The sequence below is a fragment of the Oryctolagus cuniculus genome, chromosome 14 (assembly GCF_051225735.1).
Source record: "Oryctolagus cuniculus isolate XC-2025 breed Fujian yellow rabbit chromosome 14, ASM5122573v1, whole genome shotgun sequence".
NCBI lineage: Eukaryota > Metazoa > Chordata > Mammalia > Lagomorpha > Leporidae > Oryctolagus > Oryctolagus cuniculus.
Window position 1 is genome coordinate 86,580,984 of NC_142880.1, and position 7,880 is coordinate 86,588,863.

Below are 7,880 nucleotides of genomic sequence, written 5' to 3' on the forward strand. Positions count from 1 at the left end.
CATCTGGACTTTGCAAAGCAAATGACGGGAGAAGATAGTGCTGTTTCAGCATGCATTTTATTTCTGCCTGTTTCTCTGTCTGCTCAGGATAAAATGTTCCCCTCGTCTTCAGCCAAAATGGAAATATGATCTCGTGTTTGGTTTTTGTGTTGCCTTCTGCATTTGCTAGGTCAATGGGGTGTATATTTTGGTTGGTCCACTAAATCCGGGCCAGTCCTCAGAGAGCTTGCTGTAAGTGTATCCCAGGACTGCTGAACCCCACAGGTAGACGCTGTGTAGAAACAGAGCAGCATTCCAAGACTGCAAGTGCCCTCCATCATCCAGCAGCACCAGCCAGCTCTGCACTTCAAGTGGAAGTCCAAGGATTCTATCAGAGAAGGATGCCCAATACTAATTAAACTAAAGAAGTAGCCATGCTACATCTAAATTTTCTGATCTTGGGGTTTTTATTTTGGTGAGGAGAAAGGAAGATATGGTCCATTCCCTATACAAAAATGCAAAAATTCTGGTCACATTAAATACTTATCAAGTGAGCAAGAAATTATCAAGAGAAAGTTACCTTGTCTCAGATAATAATTTGGAAAGAAAATAAATGTTCGTATATGTGTAGTTCTTTTTTTTATTTTATTTATTTATTTTTTTACAGGCAGAGTGGACAGTGAGAGAGAGAGAGAGAGAGAGAGAGAAAGGTCTTCCTTCTGCCGTTGGTTCACCCTCCAATGGCCGCCGCAGCCGGTGCACTGTGGCCGGCGCACCGCGCTGATCTGAAGGCAGGAGCCAGGAGCCAGGTGTGCAGGGCCCAAGCACTTGGGCCATCCTCCACTGCACTCCCTGGCCACAGCAGAGAGCTGGCCTGGAAGAGGGGCAACCGGGACAGAATCCGGCGCCCCGACCGGGACTAGAACCTGGTGTGCCGGCGCCGCTAGGCGGAGGATTAGCCTAGTGAGCTGTGGCGCTGGCCCAGTTCTTTTTTTTTATTTGACAGGTAGAGTTATAGACAGTGAGAGAGAGAGACAGAGAGAAAGGTTTTCCTTCTGTTGGTTCACTCCCCAGATGGCCGCTACAGCTGACGCTGCGCCGATCTGAAGCCAGGAGCCAGGTGCTTCCTCCTGGTCTCCCATGCAGGTGCAGGGCCCAAGCACTTGGGCCATCCTCCACTGCCTTCCCAGGCCACAGCAGAGAGCTGGACTGGAAGAGGAGCAACTGGGACTAGAACCCGGTGCCCATGTGGGATGCCGGCGCCACAGGCGGAGGATTAACCAAGTGAGCCTTGGCGCCGGCCCCTATGTGTAGTTCTTTTACTATCACTTCTCTATGTCCAATGTGTAATAAAAGATATTTCAAAGAAAAACAGGCAGACAGAGCTCCTATCCACTGGTTCACGCCCCAAAAGCCCACGACCACCAGGGCTGGGCCAGGCTGAAGCTGTAAGCCAGGTACTCTGTGCAGGCCTCTCACACTGGGGAACAGAAATCGAACTACTTCAGCCACCCCCAATCCCTCCCAGAATCTGTATTAACCCAGATACTTTAATGCTGGATGTAGGCATCCCAACAGCGAGGCTAAACGTCCTCTCCATTTCTTTCATCTTTTTTCAATAGTTTTTATTTTTTAAATTATTAAAAGTAGCCCTTCAGTCACACAGCACACCACCTTGATTGTTTTATCGTAAGTACTTATTTCTACCTAATTTTTTGCTTGTTTATTATCCCCTCTAACAAGTCATTTTTTCCTCTTTATTTTTAATTGCAAAAAGAGATAACATCAGATTTGCCAACTAAACTGTTTTTAAGTGTGCAGTTCAATAAAATTAAGGGTATTGACATTGTTATGCAACAGATCTCTAGAAATGTTTTATCTTGCATAACTGAAACTCTATATCCATTAAACAATTCCTGTTTTCCTCCTCCCCTCATCCCTGGTAACCACCATTCAACTTTGTGTTTCTATGAATTTAAAGCAATCTTATCTTTTGAAAGTAAACTTATATTCCCCAGCATCTAGTATAGTCATACCCCATAAATACTTGTTGAGTGAATGACTAAATCTATAGTTGAGCTAACCATAAACAAATGCACAAAGAGACGTCATAGCCTCATTTGTACTAAGGAATCAATACCCTCAAAATGACTGACATTTATTAAACATTTACTATGTACCAGACACTTCAATTCTGCCCCTGGCCCCTTCAGTCCGTTCCCAAACACGGTAGCCATGGTGATCTTCGTGTCAAATGATATCAACACGCCGCTGACAACCCTGCAGTGGCTCCCAGTTCCCTTTGGATTAAAAGCCAAAGTTTTTTGTTTTTATTTTTAAGATTTTTACTTATTTATTTGAAAGGCAGAGTTATAGAGAAGCAGAGAGAGAGAGGTCTTCCATCCGCTGGTTCACTCCCCAGATGGCCACAACAGCCAGAGCTGGGCCAATCAGGAGCCAGGAGCTTCTTTCAGGTCTCCCACGTGGGTGCAGGGGACCAAGGACTTGGGCCATCTTCCACTGCTTTCCCAGGCCATAGCAGAGAGCTGGCTGGGAAGTGGGATGCCGGCACTATAGGCAGTGGCTTTACCCGCTGAGCCACAGCCCCGGCCACGAGCCAGAGTTTTCACAGTAGACACTAAGACCTCCTGCCTGTACCTCCTTCCCCTCTTCTTTCTCTGCTTTCTCTCTTGACCCCTTTTCTCCAGTCACGCTGGATTCTGGGCAGTTTCTCAATTACAGCAGCACCCACCATGGGGCCATTGAATTTCCTAGTTCCTCTGCCTGTAACATTGTCGTACTGATGTCTGCATTGCTCATGCCCTCACTTCTATCAGATCTTTGCCCAAATGTTACCTCGCCAGATCCCTGACTCATCCATTCAACATAGCAACGCGGGCCCCACCCTACTCTGGCTCTCCCGAATCACTTCCCACTAGCTTTGTTAAAGAGCTTATCACCACTCGGCCTACTGTAGCCTCACATTTCACTTAATATGTGTTTTCTACTTCCCTCTATATCATGGCAGTGGTCTCTGTTTTAGTCACTACCATAGCCCAGCACCCAGAACTGAGCCTGACAGAGTAAGCACTCAACAAATATGAGTTTAAGATGAGTGAATGAACATGGAATGACAGAGAGCAGGTGAGTGAGGGCCTTGAGTTGATGAGAAGGAGATAGACTGGGGAGCAGTACAAAGGATTTGTAACACATCTTGATTATGCATATGATTGCATGGGAGTATAAATTTGTTAATACACACTTAAATAGATTCATTATATTGTATGTAAATTATAGCTCAAACAAGGAATTTTTTAAAAATTGGAAAATTGCCTAAGGTCCCCACGTTGGCAAAATCACAAAGCTATGATTTAAACCCAGGTCCATCTTTGTAGGAAGTTATGCGGCCCCTGCTAATCTCTGCCCCATCTCATTTCCACAGCTGACCCCACTGCCACTGGGTTCTTCAGAGGACTTAGTCTCATTTGAAAGTTTTCAGGTTTCTGCACCCCCAGAGTAAGCTGTACATTTTTGGTTATTTCTCTCTTCCATTCTCAACATCTCGGGAACATTAAACGGAATAGATGGTGGGAATGCATGTGTCTCCTTCCAGGAAGTCTGGTATCAGGCAATCAATTGCCTGTTGCCTAGGACAAGCGTCATTACCTTTCAAGGGCTTGGGTTCCAGGTTTAAAACCAGTTCTGTAGCTCAATGATACTTAACTGGTGTTATGGTCAGTTTTATGTGTTTAGTTGGCTAGACTATACAAGTAGAATGCCTATATATTCAATCAACCCCCGGTCAAGGAGTTGTTGAAAAGGTATTTTATGAATGTGATAAACGTTTACAACCAGCTTGCCCCAAGGAAAGATTATTCCAGATAACCTGGGTGGGCCAGACCTGGTCAGCTGAAAAGCCTTAAGTCAGGAGTGGGGAATGTCCAGCCCGCGGGCTGTATAAAGCCCACAAAATCATTTACCAAGGCAACTGCAGGCAGAACTTGAAATTCAGTGAATTGGGCTGGTGTTGTGGTGCAGTGGGTAAAGCAGCTGCCTACGATGCCAGCATCCCATATGGGCACCATTTTGTGTCCTGGCTGCTCCTTGCTAATGGCCTGGGAAAGCAGTAGAAGATGGCCCAAGTCCTTGGGCCCCTGTACCCACATGGGAGACCTGGAAGAAGCTCCTGGCTCCTGGCTTCAGCCTGGCCCAGCCCTGGCTGTTGGGGCCATTTGGGGAGTGAAAAAGAGGATGGAACATCTCTCTCTCTCTCTCTCTCTGTGCCCCCCCACCCCGCTTCTCTCCACCTTTCAAATAAATAAATCAAAAAAAAAATTTTCAAAAAATCTATAGCCAGCTAATTTTTTTAAGGTTTATTTTATTTATTTGAAACACAGAATTATGTGGGGAGTAAGGGGGAGATAGAGAGAGATCTTCCATGTGCTGGTTCACTCCTCAAATGGCTGTAATGGCTGGGGCTGGGCTGGCCAAAGCCAGGAGCCAGGAGCTTCTTCTGGGTCTCCCAGATGGGTGCAGGGGCCCAAGGACTTGGACCATCTTCCACTGCTTTCTCAGGCACGTTAGCAGGGAGCTGGATTGGAATTGAAGCAGCCAGGACTGGAACTGGCGCCCATATGGTGATGGTTTTACCTGTTATGCCACAACACCTGCACTTTGCAGGCTAATTTTTAAGTTGATAATTTTGTATGGCCTGTGAATGATGTTATAAATAGCCAAATGGCCCTTGGCAGGAAAACAGGTTCCCCGCCCCTTCCTGAAGTGCAGAAATGAAGCTTTCTGGAGGAAGAAGTTTTGCCTGTGGACTGACATGTCAGCCCGTGCTTGAGAGATTGCAGCCTGCCCGTCCTGAAGTCCTGTCCACAGATTTCAGACTTGCCAACGCGGCCCACGTAATCAAACTAACTTCCTGCAATAATTCTCTCTCCTCTGTGCATATGTGTGTACACACACGTGTCATGAAAAGTACTCAGGAGTGCTCAACAAGTGTTCCTTTGACTATTAGTGTCCTGATGAGAACCCCCTGGGGCCGAGTCCCCAAGTACTCACATTGTTAGCTGGATTTGGCCTTCCGTGGGGATGAGCCCTGAATGATAGCATTTGCATTGCCATCCTTCCCTCGCCCTGCCTGTGATGGAGTGAGTGGGCTTCGTATTGATCTCTGTTTCCAAGTTATCCCAGATTTAAGCCCTGCCCCATCTCTCTCTTGCCCCACACTTCAGCCTTCAGGATGAGTCCTGAGTGGTGGGTGCCATCCGGAGTTTCTGCTTCTGTGCCTGGCCTGTTTTATTGGAAACCCAGAGGTTACTATTTCTGGAATTGAAATGAATTTGTCCTTTGGACACATTGTGAGTAGCTCTGCCTGTCCCAGCTGGCTTGACATCCGGAGTCAACGTTGGCAACCAGGTCTGTCTTGCTGTCCAGCATTGATGGACAGATCTTAACCCTTCCCCAGCTCACTACTCATGCAGCCACTAGCCAAGCTTCAGCCGCCTAATCATGGCATAAGTGATAAAAGATAGTAGGAAAGACCTATCCCAGTCAGCTATGAGTGAGTCAGGAGAATAGGGCCTTTCCCCAAAGCAAGCAGAATCCAGTTGTCCAAAGCTGAGCCTGAAATGTTCAACATGCATTTGTATGTGGCCACACCTAACTTTGTAATTTTGAATATTTTCAATGAGCTGGTTTTTTTTTTTTTTTTTTTTTTTATTGCATTAGCTGTAGTTCTTAACCATCCTGCCTGTGTAGCTAATTGTGGTACAGAATATGCCAACTTCTACAAACTCTAAATATCCATGAGAATGAAAGAATGTTAGGTAGATGGAGTTATAATTTTTTTTTCAATTTGTTCATTTCATTTCTTTAAAGGGAGAAAGAGGGTGGGGGGAGAGAGAGAAAGAGAGAGAGAGAGAAAGAGAAATATCTCCCATTCACTGGTTCACTTCCAAAATGCCTTTAAAAGCCAGGGCTGGGCCAGGTCAAAGCCAGGAGATAGGATCTCAATCTGGGTCTCCCAAATGGGTGCCAGGGAACCAAGTTCTTGAGCAGTCACCTGGTGCCTCCCAGGATGTGCATTAGCAAGAGGCTGGACTAGAAGCAGAGGCAGAACTCAAATCCAGACACGCCCATGGGGATTTGTGCATCCCCAGCAGTATCTTAACCACTGTGCCAAACATCCACCTCAGCTGCAGAGTTTTTAAAAATTTATCTTACTCATGAATTTCACATGTCTTCACTGCAAAAACTCACCTCTAAGTTGTAAACAATTACCAGAAATGACTACTTTGAGATTCTTTTTTTTTTCTTCTCACTTCTCCCTGATGAAGGTACTTGAAGCAATGATTGAAAACAATCCACACAGAGGAAGAAGTATTCCTGTACTCAACAGTGGTGGAGATTTCTGCAGGCAATGGTTGTGTTCTTGGCCTGATCACTTAATGTCTTTGAACTTAATCCAAAAATTGGAGAAACTGGATTGGTTGTTTTTCAAAGTCTCTTTTAGTTCTAAAGTCCATGAGTGTTTACTCCAGCCTTCAGAATCCGATCATTGTTGACAAACTTATTCACCCTAGGATGAGGGAGTACCAGGACAGCAGAGGTCCTGTTTGACAAGGTTCTCCTAAGGTCCATAGATGGAACCTAATGGGCAGTGGGCTATTGGGTAGAATGTGACCAGTCCAGAGAGAAGGCCCCCTGCAAACAGAAAGAGCTCTATCCCTTTTTCTTTCCTGAAGAGAAAGTGATTTTAACTGAGGAAGAATGGGGCTTTGAGTAGTGAAAAGGAAGTGGAATAGTGTTGGGTTTGATGTTATTTCTCCCAGTGGTAGAAGGGAAATTGTCAAAGAAAAAAGATGCCATATGGTAGTTTTCCAAGTCTGGGTACTGTCATAGAGTCTTAGAAAATTAGGCAGCTGCTGAATTGCCTGAGTTTGATCGAGCCAAGGTCAAAGCCCACCCTACCCTTCTGTTGGCCACTAGGACTAATGCCCTCCTACAAAGAGGCAGAAACACCAGAGATCACTCTACCTGCCATGTGAGGACATGGTCAGCAGGCCAGGAAAAGAGCCCTCCCCAGGAACAGAATCAGCGGGTCCCTTGATCTTGGACTTCTCACTCTCCAGACATGTGAGAAATAAGTTTTTGTTCTTGAAGATGCCCAGTTTGTGGAATGTGGCAGCCCTGGCTGCTTCTACAGCATTAAAAGATGTAATGTGTGCCCATGGGATAGTGTCAAAACATAAAAGGAATAAAGAAGCAAAAGTCACTTGAAACTCCCCAACCTGGAGATAATCACATTATTTTGTTGTCTAAATGTCTAGGCTTCTTCCCGTGCATGCAGGAAAATTTTCAAACCCAGACTGTAGAAGCTACCTTGTAGCCTTTTGTTAACAACAAATTCAAGTATACATGGTGGATGCAGGAAAAAGTACTCCACTGAACAAAGATATATAATTTATTTAACAAGTCTGCTAGCGGTAGAGATCTAGATGGCTTCTACCTTACCCTTATGGTAAACAATGATTCAGGAAGGTCCTTTATGTATATCCTTGCGGGTCTGTTCAATTCATTCAGTGGGATGAATTCCCAGAAAGTGAGTTTCTGTGCGAAGGGAAATGCATATTTAAATTTTTGATGTCCTGTGTTCTGCCAGATTACCTTCCAATTCATGTTCTTATTCAGTGTCAGAGTGCCCAATGCCCCACACCCCTGCCAAATTGGCATGCTTTCCACAGTGTAAAAATAGGTTCTTGTCTGCTTTTCCCTGTGAATCCTGCCAAAGTACATCATGAGAAACCAAATGAGAGAATATAAAGTTGACAGATGGGAGGTATTTTGGTCACTGTAATGTTTTATCTGAAACACACCATTTTCCCCTCAAAGCA